This window comes from Rhinolophus ferrumequinum, chromosome 5, assembly GCF_004115265.2.
Source record: "Rhinolophus ferrumequinum isolate MPI-CBG mRhiFer1 chromosome 5, mRhiFer1_v1.p, whole genome shotgun sequence".
In the NCBI taxonomy this organism is placed as follows: domain Eukaryota; kingdom Metazoa; phylum Chordata; class Mammalia; order Chiroptera; family Rhinolophidae; genus Rhinolophus; species Rhinolophus ferrumequinum.
In genome coordinates this window covers 45,331,271-45,347,998 of record NC_046288.1, presented here as the reverse complement: position 1 = coordinate 45,347,998, position 16,728 = coordinate 45,331,271, and the positions used below count along the sequence as shown (strand labels likewise).

Below are 16,728 nucleotides of genomic sequence, written 5' to 3'. Positions count from 1 at the left end.
CTCTCTCCTTGAATTAGAAAGCATTACTGAAGTTTAACACGTCCAAAAATTCCATGACCAGATCAGAGAAAACAAAGTAAACATGGGTCACTGAATGAAGAAGGAGGGAAAAATAGAGGAAAGTCAGGTTCTAATTAAGGAAAAGTGAAAGTGAAGGAATGTTATAGAGGAGCAAGAAAGGAAAAATAGAGAGAAAGACCTTGAAAAATTAAAAGGATGAAAGAACAACAACAAAAATAGAAGCAAAAAATGTAAGTGAATGTGTGGAATCTGTTAGATAAAAGTGCTTTGGGAATATAGAAAAATAATACTCCCCTGGTCACATAATAAAACAAATTCCACATATGGCAGAGCTATGATATAAAAATCAAGGCTTAAATAGTACAGAAGAATGTTGATCAAACTTCTGGGTCAGGAAGACTACCTCAAATTTAAAAGTATTCAATCATCGCTTCTCGGCCTTTTGGCTAAGATCAAGTGTAAAAATATTCAATCAAATTATGAATACAAAGGGGAAAAAACAATAGCCATATAAACAAATTTCCACATATTTCCACATATTTAGTTTTACTTATAGTAGTTAACACATTAGCTTACCATAAGCAAGCAGTAACTTAAAATAAAACAAGATCACATGAGAACATTTTACTTTATTTTTACTTCTTAAAGTCACAGTTAGAAAGGGAGAAAAATGTAAACAGGAAATCAGCAAGTAAGTAAAGGCTAAATTATCTCATTTTTGATGCTTTACAGATATAACCAATGAATGGGAACCTACTGACAGTCATTGGAGCTTAAAATAGCCTATGAGTAAAAACATGCACATAAACTAATTATATAGGCATAATATATTCTCATGGCTACCTTTAAAGGCATCACCAGTATTCACTTAGTTCTGCTTTGGAATAATGTTGGTTACTCATAATCCCATTGATTTGAATTCACATGCTCTATTAAAAAAAAAAAAGACTATTTCACACATGAAAATTTGAGTCAAAGATGTTATTCAATATTCAAATGAACTACAAAAAATTTAGAAGGCCATTTATGTCAATCAGCATTCTGAGTAAAAATACAAAGTTACCAACTGTAAGAAAGCCGAGATATCAACTTCACCTTAAATATATTCAGGTCAAGGTTAGCCATTTAATAAGTCAGTAATATAAATTTAAATTGTGAACTCTTAAGCAGACATTTTAACCTCCATTCCCTATTCCTTTTGTTTGATGATGACAAAATTAATGCATTTCTAAGAAACAAATACACACACACACACACACACACACACACACACACACACACACACACACAGGCATACAGACAAATACATCATGGGCTTTCAGGTAGCCTGGGGATTTAAATCTGATCTTCCTTGACAGACATTGTGGCTTTCAGCAAGCCACTTAGTATTTCTGGGTTATAATTTGCCTATAGTCATCTATTACACACTTCAAAGAGATGATCTCTTGGACCTTTTCCTACTTCATTCTTAGAACCTCTGAAAACTCAAGCTTGTTTAACGTAGTACTATGCTATAGAATTTTATGATTAATGGAAGCATAATTGATTGCATTTGAAACATATGCAAAGAAACAAATAGCTGACTAAATAAATCACTGAGGGTTTCTGTTTTCTCCCCTAAATTTACCATGAAAGAACTAGTGAGAATAATTGCACAAATTAAATGGATAACAAACTAAGAGAAACTAAGAATAATTAACATTAAAGTAGTGTTGAGTGGTAATCGATGTTTAATGATTTTTTCTTTTGCTCTACTAATATTAAATACACTTTCAGTAAACAGTTTAAAACAGATATACATGCTCAGTAGAGCCAACCTAAAAATCTACTTGAATGGTTAGGTGAGCCAATAAATAAGAATTTTTCCAAAACAAGAAATATGTATATATACATACATACACATATTTTTAGGGGTGGAGTTATTTACCTTTCACAATTATGTCACCAAAGGCTCATGGCGACCTCCAAGAGAGGACTGAACCCAGAGCAGTTGTGACTGGGTTCTTGTATTCACGCAAGAAAGAAACTAAGAGCAAGACAGATAAAAAAAGTGAAAGTACATGCAAGAAAGAAATTAAGAGCAAGATAGATGCAAAAAAGTGAAAGTGATTTATTAAGAACGAAAGTACACACTTGAGAGGAAAGTGCAGGCAAACTCAGAGAACGAGTGGCGACAAGGAAGTCATGATCAGGGATATCTATCCTTCCCAGGGTAGGAATTGGTGACATCCCATGGATGTGGTTCATTCATCTCCTCCCGCTTTCCCAATTTTTTTTTCCTTATTTGGTTCCTCTGGAACTGTCATAGTAACTGCAATGCAAATAAGACTATAATGACATTAAAATTAGCTGAAGGTCAGGTTCAGGTCATGGGAAGCAGCCTAGCTGGATGTAACTGGTTCTTGTTTTTCTCCAGGTGCAGGTACTGGATACAGTCACTTGTTAATTGTGTCACCCATGAGGAAGCTCAGTTGGACCCTGGAGGAGTTTGTCAATGTCCTAGGCTATCTATCCTGCCTCAGTTCTACAATGTCTCAAAGACAGTTTTAAATTTTAAGATGTGAATAACTCCCAATGGAGTAAACCTAAAAAAAAAAAAAAATGGCAAATCACATTACATAGAGTTAGCATAGTATGAGTCTGTTCCTCACTGTCCCACATTTATGTATTTGATACTTGAGAAGAGAAATTATAGCTCAAGGACTGGTTGAATGCTCTGTACTACAGAGGCAGTTACTAAAATATTAACATCTACCACTTAGGGCCACAAATAATTATGGTGTTAATAGTCTGCCTAGCCTGAAAAATGCGTATCAGCTCTGTCTATATTTATTAATCCCTCTCCTCCTCTTTTGTCTTTTTTTACTGCATGACCTTCGTATTAACTAGGGAGGCCAAATAAATTTAAATCAAGCAATATATTTAAGTAATATATTTAAATTCTGTCATCAAAAAGCCAACTCAAAGTGAACAGAAAAGGCAGTTAGGTTATAGTATGTTTCATATGTCATGATGGCAGAAATGAATTTAAGAATCACTGAATTTATTATGCTAACACATACTTTTGTAGTACATTTATCCTGCTTTACTATTTTCATATGAGTTGGGGTACAGGTGGCAGAGGTATGTGGGGTAAAACAGTGCCTGTACAATTTAGCTCCATTTTCTGTAGGTGATTTCTTACTCAGAGATCACTTAGTTGAATGGTAATTTTACCACAGTGTTGTATTTGGAGGCAATGAGGACAAGTTTCAGAAGCAGTTTGATGAGGAAGACAAAAAAAATCACACACAAATAGAAGAACTCAGTAGTGACCACGAGCAGGGAGTTGGCTGTTTTCCTTTAGTTATATACACTTACGTTTCCTCTTTAAATATCTGGGATAAATTACACTTAGTCATGGTGTAAAACTCTGTGTATATTGTTAGATTCAACTTGCTAATATTTATTGAGGATTTTGGCATCTAAATTCATGAGCAGTATTGGTCTGTAGTTTTCCTTACCTGTAATCCCTTCGTCTGGTGTTGGTATCAGGATAATGCTGGCCTCATAGAATGAGTTAAGAAGCATCCCTCTGCTTCTATCCTCTGAAAAATGTTGTAGAGAATTGGTATAATCTTTTTTTTTCCTTAAACGTTTGGTAGACTATGTCAGTGAACCCATCTGGGCCTGATGTTCTCTGTTTGGCAAGGCTATTAATTATTGATTCAATTTCATTAATTGATATAGGCCTATTGTTGTTTCTTCTTGTGTGAACTTTGGCAAAGTGTGTCTTTCAGGTTTTGGTCCATTTCATCTATGTTGTCATAGAAGGTAGATTTTTTCTTTTTTAATCCTCTGGCTTCTTTCAGGATTTTTCATTGTCTTTGATAGTCTGTAGTTTGACAATGATACATGCATAGGTGTAGTTTTTTTTGTGCATTTATCCCACTTGGTGTTCTCTGAACTTCCTGGATCTGTGGTTTGGTGTCTGACGTAGCTTAGGGAATTCTCATTCATTATTGTTTCAAGTATTTCTTCTGTTCCTTTTTCTCTTTCTTTCTCTTCTGGGATTCCCACTACATTTTTTTTGTAGTTGTTTCAAAGTTCTTGTATTTTTTTTTTTTTTTTTTTTTTGGTCTCTGTTCTCTGTTTTCTGGTTTTTGAAGAGTTTGTTGCTATATCCTCTAACTCTGAGATTCTTTCCTCAACTATGTCCATTCTACTAGTAAGTCTATCAAAAGCATCCTACATTTCTGTTAAGTGTTTTGTTTTGTTTTATCTCAAGCATTTCCTTTTGATTCTTAAGATTTTCATGTCTGCCTACATTATCTATCTGTTCTTACATACTGTCTACTATAACTAGTAGAGCTCTTAGTATATTAATCATAGTTGTTTTAAATTCCCAGAATGATAATTCTAACATTCCTCCTACATCTGGTTTTGATGCTTGCTCTCTTTCTTCAAATTGTGTTTTGTTTTTTTTTGTCTTTCAGTATACTTTGTAATTTTTTCTTGATAGTTGGACAAATCGTACTGGGTAAGAGGAACTGCTGCAAATACGCCTTACTAATGTGGTGGTGAGGTGTGGGGAAGGTAAATGTTCTATGTACTTATGATTAGGTGTCAGACTTTTAGTGACTCCTATGCCTTTGGACTGTGAATTTCATAAGAATTTCTCAGGGTTTTGTGTTTTTTTTTTTGTTTGTTTGTTTGTTTGTTTTTTCCCTCTCAGGTAGGTGAGGATGGCTGGAGTGGACTGGATTGGGTATTATCCTTCCTCCATATACGTTAGGCTCTGATAATACCATACCAGGTTATGCATTAGATAACTAGTTTCCCCTGAGGGTACGCCTTGTTAAAAAGAACAGAATGCTGTGATATATTTTAAAGTCATTCATTTTTTTCCCCTCACCCCCATATCAGAAGCAGGAAATTATTTTTCTCTAATATTTACTGTGGGAACCTTGTTGAGCTCCTGGAGATAAATCTCGTAATACTGGGGTGAAGGCGGGGTGTGACTAAGTCTCCTTGGTGTTTTTTTATTCTGAGTTCTACATTGAGCCTCCAGTAATTCATCAGTTACAGTTCAGGTTTTCTTACCTGGCATTGATTCCCTTGATGGGTCTGCTTCAATCTTCTTTAGTAAGACATGCCTTCTGGTATTTGCTTGTATGTCTCCCCGATCTTGGGGCAGCAGTTTGCCCCGTGTCCTCCTCTCTCTTATGGATTCAAGAAGAGGTGGTTTTTTTTTGTTTTGGTTTGCTTTTTGTTGTTGTTGTTCAGCATTTTTCTTGGTTTTAGGACAGAGTAGCAACTTCCAATTTCATACATTTGGAATTGGAAACGGGAAATCCAGGATTTTCTTTTTCTTTTCTTTTCTTTTTTTTTTAGGATTTAATATGTAAATATATCAAGCATTTAGAATAGGGTATACATTAAGCATGATATATGTTAGTTATATTTGATATGTATATAATTTATCACATTACTATATAGCGCTACTGTATTATATCTGTACTTTTTTATATATGCCATTACTCTATTACCATATACATTATTAATGCATCATAAAACATTCCATATGTATATAGTATTACACTTTTACTATACAGATTGTTATTTATATAGTACCAACTAAATTCCTTTTAAAATACATTTATAAAAACATACATACAGAACAGCATACAAAAGATAACTAAGTAAGACAGATAAGTTTTAATATAGTCAGCACATTTGGGTGAACAACACTCAGATAAAGAAAGAATATAATCAGGACCCAGAAATCCTTTGTACTCCTTGTAAGGAACAGTGGGTTCTCCAATGGCACCGCTTCTTTCACTTCTAACAGCCAATGCTAGTTTTACCTGCTTTTGAACTTTATATAAATGAAAATGAACAATTTTCTTTTGTGACTGGCTTCATTTGCCTTACATTCTGTTTGTAAGATTCATTTATGTTGTAGCAGTGACTCATTAATTTTCACTGCTAAACTGTGTACATAAATTACAATTTAATTATTCTTTTTTTATTCTTTTTGTTACATTGGAAAAGATGTTAAAATAATATTCATTAGACATACCGGTAGTGGGCATGCGTTATTTCCAATCTTTCAGTAATTCACCAGTTGATCATAAGCATGATGTTTGTTTTGGGATTTTATAGATATTCTTTATTTGATTGACATTCTCTCTATTCTTACTTTTCTAAAAATTCTTTTTAATGAATGAATATCGGCTGTATCAAATACTTCACTGTATCTATCATCATATTAATCATTGATGATTTTCCTGTTTTTGTCAATGTGATGAATTTGCTGACCATATAATTAAGGGATTCAGAACAAAAATGAGTATTTTTGTTCCTTTATGAGAATAATTGACATGGAAAATGTTATAGTAAAATTTAAACTTTGATAATGATTTAAGAAAAATGTTTGTTTACATGGATATTCAGAACTAGTTTCATTGGAAAATTAATATACTGATTATCTGTAGAGGAAAGAATGGTTCTCAATAAGCTGGTACAATTGTTCTAGGAAACTTGGTATTTGTGACTTTGAGAAAAGTTAGAAATTCATGGCTTCCATCCATAAACAAAATGAATTGGTCTGTTAGGTACATAAAATATTAATTTTCCCTGATCTGAGACCAAGTACACCACAAAAGGAAAGTATATGTGATCTATAAAATACCTAGTTCCAAGTTATAATTTTCAGACAGCTTTACTATGCCCACGTAAATTCAGAATTCAATATGATATTAAATTTCTGCTTTGGGATTGTAAAAGCTGGGAAGAAAACCTGATTAGAAAAAACTGTGAGTAAACTATATTATAAATTTATTTGCAGAATATGAATGATACATTTGACAAGCAAATAAAATTTAAATTTTCACTTTCTATTAAGGATTGCTCTCTTCATTTTTTTTTTCTTGGAAATACAGCTGCACTATCTCAGTAAGCTTCACCCTATCATCAAGACCATAGTTTTTAAAGAAGCAGATGATGAATATTTTTTTTTTAATTTTTTATTCTATATGTTACTTATGTACCAAGCAATGTACTGGGCATAATAGATATAGATGAGGAGATCCCTGCTCTCATGAAGCTTCCATTCTAGTGAATATGTCTCCTAATACTCAAAATTAGGGTTTCACTGAAGAAAAATGATTGGTAAGAGAATTGTAATGCGTTGAAATCAGAGTCAAAGAAAAATCATAGTGTGAAAACTTAAATAACTTTTTAAAAATTAAAATTAATTTTTGATATGCCTTTCTTTTGAAAATAGAAAGAAATGATTTCTGAAGTGGTGGTCGAGGGTTGAATTTGAAGTTATGCTATGTAGTATTTAGTAGGAATGCATTTGGTGACAGCTTACAATGACTGAAGGCATAGCTCTTCCAAAAGTAACAATCTAATGCTTCTAGCTTTGTAAAGTCAAATTTAAATGCTGGTGATGAAAGTCTTAACATATATATGTTAGATTGCAGATATAAAACTTTCCTAGAAAACTCTCCCAAAATGACTCTTTTAGCTTTCTATGCTATCCACTAGTCAGGAAATAAAACCCTATTATGCAAAACGTATATTGTTATTTTATGACATATATTTTTCCTTTCTTTGGCAAAGTAGACATATGGCCAGGTCTATATTTGGTTTAGTATTTTAATAAAATATTTTGGGAAAATAAATCCACTGCTTGATTCCCATACTGTACATTTTTCTGGCACTCTTCCATTGTAAGAGTAGTAGATATCTTACCTATGGATATAAAAAAAAAACATACCTTTAAAATATAGAAATATTTTTGGTAAACTGAAGATAAATTTGACATTTCATTTTATAGAAGTAGGTGAAGACTCATCTATGAAAATATATTATCAAATACTTTTTATTTATTTAACTGTATTATGTGAGTTCTTTTTTTAAATGGTTTTCATATTTCTATCTAGAAGTCTTAGTTATGAATTCCCCAAGCTTTTCTTTATTTTTCAAAAGGCTTAGCCAAGAAATATATTGCTATGGTGTGACTGGAAGTGTTATTTTAATACAGAGCTCTCAAATTTCTGATTTATGAGATCTATGGGATTCAGACCAGTCTTTCATTTTTCTATCTAGTATTTGTCTTTATAACTTATAATATGGAATCAAAAATATCTTCCTGTGTCTCAATAGAATACTGTCTTAAGCTATGATTTCTCTAACTCAAAGTGTCTTGAGTATTTCAATCTAAAATAACTCCTTGATCATGAGAGAGATGTTGTTCAAATGTAAGTACATATTTTTGATGTTTTACTGCCTTGAATCTCATTTTGCCTAGATTTCCATGAAGAGAATGGGCCTCATCTGTGGAAGATTTCTTAGGTGGTTTGAATTTATACTCTAACATCAGAAATTCTTTCTACTTTAACAGGACACTTAACTAGCTTTGCAGAAATAGTATACAGAGATTGGTACCTTCATTGAATATTCATTTCACATAACTGCTCATTCTTAAGAATATGTTATGAATAGAATTTCTTGAAAACTGTGCCCTCAAAAGAATCTACCTCAGGACTGCATTTTTATTAAAGGAATGTAAAGGCACTGTTGTCTTCAGAAAGGAAAAAAATGAAGCATGAAAATTAACATTTTGCTTAAATCCATCATATGATTGTGTAAATTAAATTGATAAGAAACAATAGAAGAATTGTTTCCCTATGATATATGTCTATTTAAAATTATACAACATAAATCCTGATCTTGTTACATTAAAAAAAGTCACTACTGTGTTTCCCCGAAAGTAAGAAATAGCTGGACCATCAGCTCTAATGTGTCTTTTGGAGCAAAAATTAATATAAGACCCGGTCTTATTTTAATATAATATAAAACTGGGTATAATATAATATAATAATATAATATCAGACTGGGTCTTATATTAATTTTTGCTCCAAAGACACATTAGAGCTGATGGTCCAGCTACGTCTTATTTTCGGGGAAACACGGTAGTATATTTGAACATTGAAATTTTGTACTGTGGAAACTTTTGATATTTGCTTTTTCTGAAATAAAAATGGAATTTTAAGGCATGCTGCTAATCTAGTTAATTTCTCCTAGGGGATTATATCTAGTTTGTCTTCTAGTAAAGGTGTCCTTCTGGGTACAATAAATTGTAAGTAGGTTCTTCCTTCATATCTGGCTAAGTGGGTCTCAGAGCAGTTACTTCCATACTATTTTGCTATAAAAATAAACTTACTATGAAAATGATGAGATTCTTTAATCAATGATATTTCTTAAGTGATTATGAGTCACAGAAATATAACTTGAAATAAAAAGTTATCAAAATTTCATGATGCTATAAACTTTAACCATTATTGATTCTACTTAATGAAATACAGAGTTTTGAATTTAGAATGTTGATGTTGTTGGGTCTGAAATTTGGGAGTCATGCAGACTTAATTCTCCTCTCCCTTCAAAACAAAACAAATAAAACAAACTACTTGTCTGCTTTGTGAGAGATAAACACCAGTATGAACAACACTGTCGCTTTATAAAGAGACACTAAAGAACTGGCCTTCTCTTTGTTAGTTTCACTGCTCTTTACTAAAGCTTTCTGTATAATGAGTATATTCTGATATCCTACTTTTCAATCTTTATTCTTTTTACGACAAGGAAAAAAGGAAGAAACATGTTGGTCTTTTCTTCTGAAGACTTCATGGCACTTACCTTTTATTAGCATATGAATAACCTACTGAAATAATTTACTAGACTGTGCATTTTATAATTATTTCATTTCATAAACACATTTTAACATACTTAATATAGAAACTTTTTTTGTTTTTTTGTTTTTTTTTTGTTTTAAAAAAGGAACCAAATCCATATGCTGTTTGAGTCTTTTTAACCTGTTTTCACCAGAAGAGAATAGATTTGAATGCTTTGGGGTTTATTTGTGCCAAGTCTCTTCACAACTACCAAATAATTACTACATGAGAATGAAAAATCACATACTTTCTTTTTCTAACTATAATAAAATCATGAGGTTAAAATGTTTAAAATCTCATCTCATAATTTTGTTATTTGTATTCTGAGACCATCAGAGTATTGAACAATTGCAGTTTTCCAACTATATTTCTGAAAGGTTATAAACAAATTGTAGAACTAGGACCAAAATAGCAAATTACTATTTAAAGAGCTTCCAGTCTTCTAGGAACAAATGTCTGATTTCCTTATTGTCTCAGTTTTGGTTTCCCGCAAAAGCAGACATGAGATAAAAACTTGGTTACAGGTACTTTATTTATAGTTCATTCAAAGAAATAAAAATGAGGGAGCAGGGAAAATTACACTAGAAGGAAAAGCCATATAGTGTGTGTTACTGTGTGGGTTATCGGGCCTCAGTTCTGTTGGGAACCATCTGAGAAACAGTTGGATGTGCCTCAGGATAGTATCAGCAAGGGATAGGAAAGCATAATATTTGTTCTTCACAGAACCTACTAATATTTGCCTCTTGCATTACTCAGATATGCTTGTGACCATTAATGATTCCACTTTGTCACTGGCATTTCAAAACTCAATGTTTGAAATAAAAGCATGAAATGAGAGGGTTAGTGAAATCTATCTGTTTCTGCAAGTAGAGGGCATAAGTGATATTCACCAACTTTATCTCCCATTTTATGGACCCATGTTTTTAGTGAACATTTCTGTTGTTTTAGTTCCATAGCCTAGTAGGGTGACACAGATATTCATTCCTAAGGTTTTAAGCCTCCAGTTCCACTGTCATTATCAGCCCAGAATTGTTGCAAAAGCTCATTTACTCTCATTAGATGTTAGAAACACTAAGAGGTATCCTCGTGAATCGCCCACACTCCCTACACATTCCTCCATGCCCTCATTTTGTAGCAGCAACTCTAGCACCTCGTTATGCCAGTTCTGATAATGTGCCTCTCAGATCTCTGAGTGCAGTCAGATTTATTTGAGCTCTGAAATTAAGCCCATGCTTCCTTTAGACTATCCCCAATGATTGGGCATACAAGGGATCCTAAGGCAGACCCATTTTTGAGAAGTGCAGGACTCCTCTGACCAGCAACTCCAGGCTCAAGGACTTCCTGATGTCCTTGCCAAACTCTGTTAGAATTGCACTGTGTCTGAGATGCTTCTGCCCCATCTTTCTTCTACTCCTTTCTTTACCTGGGTGGCATTAATCATCATAGCCTGCTAGTGGGGTTTCCGGGCAAGATTTCCCACCTGTGTTCAGGAATTTTTTTCGCTTTCCCATTCCCGAATCCTGAGATACAAACTGTTTTCTGCTTACACTAGGAACCACATGGGTTCAAGGAGCCGATTTTTCCCGATTTCCCGATCAACTTTTCTTCGGATTCGGGAGTGGAAAAGTGAAAAAAATTCCCATGAACAGGAAGGAATTTCCACCAGGGAACCCTACCTGCTAGCTCTCCCTGCCTTCTCTTCATTTTCCATTTTCCCTCACAGATATTACCTTATCAAATTTTTTGCATGGCTAATCCTTTCTTGGATCTGTTTCTCAGAGGACCTCATATCACACAAGTGATACCAGGACAATAAACATTATAGAATATTCCATAGCTGAGATAAAGAAGGATGACTGTTTAAGGCAGGAGTATTGATGTCTTTCTTTAATTACAGCTATTTCCAAAGAGCAGTAACTCCCTTTGCCGCAGTTGATTGAGGTCTTTTTACAATCTAATTAATAATCGTCACAATTTAGCTTCTTCCTCTTTCCAGTCCTGCTTTGTCATCACCTTTCTGGTGTGGTTCCTGATAACACTCTCCAATCAATACTTTGCATAGAAATCTCCATAGAGATCCCAGTCTGTGATTGTGCAACGCAAACATCTTCCAAACTCTCTCCACTATGAAGCCTTTTATAAAAGTTACATTGTTCACTAATGCTTCTGTGTCCTTCCCTCTCTTATGGATCCAAAATGAGTTGTTAATTTTCAGTCTGTTCAGGTTTTTACTTGTTGGGTGGAATAGCAAATTCCAAGTTCCTTACATGAGGATCTGGAAACTAAAGTCGCTCCCATTCCTTTTCATTCATGATTGCTTCATGGATAAAACAATCATTATCCATAAAGATGTGGGATAGGGGTTGTTTGAAAAGTTTTTCCTCAATCAAAAGAAATGCTAGAGGAATATGCTGGTTTTGTCTTTTGACATGACCTCGTATACTGTCGTGCCTTGGATAGCAGTTCTTTCATCATGGGCAGAAAAGTCCCAGGATGAAAGCACAATTGCTTAGGATGGCAGATTAGAAAACCATAAGGATCTGAGGTCTTGATGAAGTCATTATTATAATCCCCTGGCTTTGTATGAGAATATTTCTTGTTTATGTCAAATTATTGTCTGTTACTTGCAAGTACAAGTATTCAAATTCATGCCATGAATTAAAAATACATATGTAATAGAAAGTATGCTTACAGATAAAAATATGAAGGGTTGTGATTTAATAAAATAGACATATTATTAAATAATAATACACATAGTAAAAATAAACCTAGCATAAAAATTGGATTCCACTTGATCTTTTCCCCCCAGAAGATAGACAGTTATTTGGCTAGGTATTGAGTAAAAAAGAAAAAAAAAAAACAGATGGAAGAATCACTATTTGGAGTTACCATTAATTAATCTGGATAAATTGTGTCAATAAATCTCATTCATTATTTAAATAAATGTTGGCAGATTATGCTTCTTGTACTGAACAGATAATTATTCAATGTTTAGCTTACTTGTGTTGCATTTCCCCCTCTAAGCAGTTGGGAAACTTCAGACCTTGGCCTGTGTTCCAGTTCTTTTTTTCTCTTTGTTAAGTGGAGACTTGACCTTAAACTCTGTTTCTAAATACAGCATTCTTTTTTCTTTCCATGGCTACTGACCGTGATTTTATTTACTGGTGGAAAATACAAACCTAGGAGAAAAGGGAGGGACAAAAATGAGACCGAACAAGCTTTAGAGCATTGAAGCTAACTGCCCGGGATGGCTTGCAATAAGTATGGTTGCTGTGGTTTCTGAGTGCTTATTCAGCATTCTCTTATCAAAATATAATTTCCTCGTGCTTAGTTTCTGAAATGTGACAGGGTTGCAGCATTTTATTCTAGACCAAGAGAAATCTTTCGCCTTTCCACACAGAATAGGTCTTCACCTCCTCCTTCTCCCTGTTTCAAACTATTTAAAATACGTGCAACTTCAGTGAAATTTGTACCAAGTGATTAATCTACAATTTCCTTAAGCATCTATTTTATTATTTTGATTACCAAAGTGATTTTTTCTAAACCTTTCATTTCTATTTCCTCTACAAAGAGACTAAGTTTAGTTTTTTGTTTTTTCCATTATGTATATTCCAATTTATATTTTGTAGAAGGTAGCTGCAGGAACATTATTTTGATTGTTGTACATTATAAAATATTATCTAATGTAGATTTACTATTTAAGTTCAGTTTTACAGAGATTAGGTGGTTTGTTATTTTAGAGATGTTACATTTCTAATAGAGGAAAAGACTTGAAGAGAGGTGAGGTTGTAAGACATTTATCTGCATGTATCTTCTTGTTAGCTGTGATGAAATATTAGAACAACAGGACCAATGTGATTATTTAAATGTATGATCATAAATCATTTAGAACAGCACAGTATCCTGCCGGCTAAGCATCAAGTGAGGAATTATTCTTACTTGAGAGTGATTCACTATAACAGGAAAGTAAATTGGAAGCTAATCCAGGGAACAGTATTCTCTCAAGAGGAAGCCTGCAGACATACTGCTCTAATATGAGAATTTCACCAGACCAATAAAAACATGTTTCATGACTCTGTATTACTTTTGTGAATATGGCATTTAATAATTAAATCATTTTAGTCCCTTTTAGATTTCTACTAAAAAAATGTTAGCTCATAGGGCTGTTCTTAATTAACAATGCTACTTGTGTTAACGAAGTATAGAATATGCACAAATACCTAAATTCCAGAAAAATAATATTTTAGTTAACAAATGATTTGTAACCTTTCATTAAATAAATCTCTAAGCACAAATGCTCATAGGGCCAAAAATTATAGGGCTGAGCTATGTTTTTTAAAATATAGCTCAGCCCTATAATAAAAGTTAATAAAAACGGTCAAACGGAAGACAGCAAATTCAATGAGTGAGTTAAAGTTCCTAAATAGGGATAAGCACTAATATTTATACATATTTATACTGATAAAATAAAAAGTTATTGTTCATATAAAGAGTGTGAGGCATGGAATAATTAATAAACTGTCTTAAATCAAATAATGGACCATCAACTCTGAAATTTTCTATTCTACCAGATTGATTTACATTGGAGTTCCACAGGAAAACGTCAGGTCATAGAAAGAAGGGTCTTCCTTCCTTGAGTATCAATGCATTTGCTATTGCTCTTGTACTATTGTTGCCGGAACGCTAAGCAAATAACATTTTTTTTTCTATTTTACATTTGGAAAAATCAATGACTTGAATATTTAAAAATTGATCATAGTATAAGATACTTAACTATGTAAATGATTACGATGCATATGTAGTATTTAAGTTATTGTTCAACTTGATGGGTTTAAGAAACATCTGTAAAATCATCACCAAATAATAAAACACGAGTAAAGGAGAGGCCATGGGACCAATGCCATACTTTTCATTGTACCACAATATGTTGTCCTTAATCTTTGTATATATAATTTTTGGATATGAAATTCCTATTTTATTTCTTCCACCAGAGTGGGATTTAATTGTGTCTTCTTTGAAACAATAGTATGGTCAATATCCAGAAGAACAACAACAGAAAAATTCATGGAAATCCACCCGCTGTAACAGAGACACATTTGGAGAGAGTGTTGAAATGGAGGAAGATGTCTAGTCACTGATTAGAAATTAAGAAACTGCTGTTGTTTTGTCTGCAGACATCTCATACTGTGTGTATATGTGCATGTATGTGTGCAAGTGTGTGTGATGCTTTAAGACAATGGTGGAGTTAGGAGTTAGGAGACTCATACACTCATACTTTCAGACTGGGACTGGACAGTGGGCACACAGAGAAGTGAATAACGTTAATTTAAGCAATATTTAAGTGTAGCTTAAATTACTTCAGCAATAATATTGGGGCGGTCAGAACAAATTTACCTAATTTTGAACTGTGTGTTGTTTTTTATTTATTTATTTTTTTGCTTATTAATTCTTTGGCCACCCAACTGTGTCTTTTAATTAATTAGTTAATTAATTAGTAATATAGGAATAAAATTACCTTCTACACAATGCTATTGATAGTTTTTAGATATAAATAATTCCTCTGGTGTGGATTTGTTCTGCAATTGAAGTGGTATGTAGTGTTTGACAAACATAGAAGGATATTTTAAATGGCAAAATGATTACTATAAAGACACACAAAGAGAAAATACAAATTTGATTGAAGTATAGAGCTTATATAGGGAACATAAGTATGGAAATGAGATTTGGGGCAGATGTGGAGTGCTTCGTAGAGATTTGGTTCTCCAGAGGAATCTGATTGCTAAACTTGTTGAAACAGGGAGTGACAGATTTAACTGGATAAAATATGCTTCGTAGAAAGGAGGAGAAAACTCTAGACTTAGAAGTCCAAATACAAGGTGGTTACAGTGGTTCATATAGCAGTGGACTGCAGAATTTGCTGTTAGTGTCTTTTGGACAGAAATTAGTCTCCCAAGACCTCAATTTCTTCATCTTTAAAGTAAGGCATTTAAATTAGATGAATTTTAATATTGCTGAGGATTTGTAAAATACTGAGAATGTGACTGCTACAAGATAGGGACTTGAATCTAAGTATTGGCCATCCAAAGAGATCAGAAGATAAGGACGTAAATCGAAAAACAAAAGCAATTAAGCAAACAACAGAAAAGAAAAAAAAAATCCATCGAGGGACACCCAGGCTGCCTCCACATCTTTGTCATTTTAAATAATGCTGCAATGAATATATGGATGCACACGTTCCCTAAAAGTAGTATTTTGGGTTTCTTCAGATAATACCTAGAGGTGGTTTACTGGGTCCTTCTTTGTCTCTTGTCATAGCTTTTGTTTTAAAGTCTATTTTTCCTGGTATAAGTATTGTTATACACTGATTCTACACTTTTTCTACACTGATTCTAAATGCTAGCTTTTTGTTTTGTTTTCATTTTTCACAAAAGGTCTTTTTCCCATTCCTTTACTTTCAGTCTGTATGACCTGAAGTGAGTCTCTTCTTGGCAGCATATGTAATGGGTCTTGTTTTCTTATCTATTCAGCCACCTTTTCTTTTGATTGCAACATTTAATCCATTTACATTTAAAGTAATTGTTCATAGATATGTAGTTATAGCCATTTCATCATGCACATTTTTTATCTTTCTTTTTTTTTTTTTTTGTCCTTGAGAAGTCCTTATAAGGTTCTTTATAATTCTGGTTTGGGATTGGTGAACTTCTTTAGCTTTTTCTTGTCTGGGAAGCTCTTTTTCTACACTGATTCTAAATGCTAGCTTTGTTGGGTACATAGTAGGTACTAAGATTGTAGATCCTTGCTTTTCATCAGTTTGAATTTTTTGTGTAAATTTCTTCTGGCCTGCAAAGTTTCTGTTGAGAAATCAGCTGCCAGTCTTATGGGGGCTCAATTGTACATAACTAACTGCTTTTATCTTGCTGTTTTTAAGATTCTTTCTTTGTCTTTAACCTTTTTTAAAAAAATTAAAGATTATTGGGGTGACAATTGT

The 16,728-nt window shown here is 33.2% G+C and overlaps 1 pseudogene; it reads left to right on the top strand.

Annotated features, from left to right (window-relative positions):
- Positions 1 to 447: 447 nt before the first annotated feature.
- On the top strand, positions 448 to 602 carry LOC117022675 (uncharacterized; annotated as a pseudogene).
- The last annotated feature ends 16,126 nt before the right edge of the window (positions 603 to 16,728 follow it).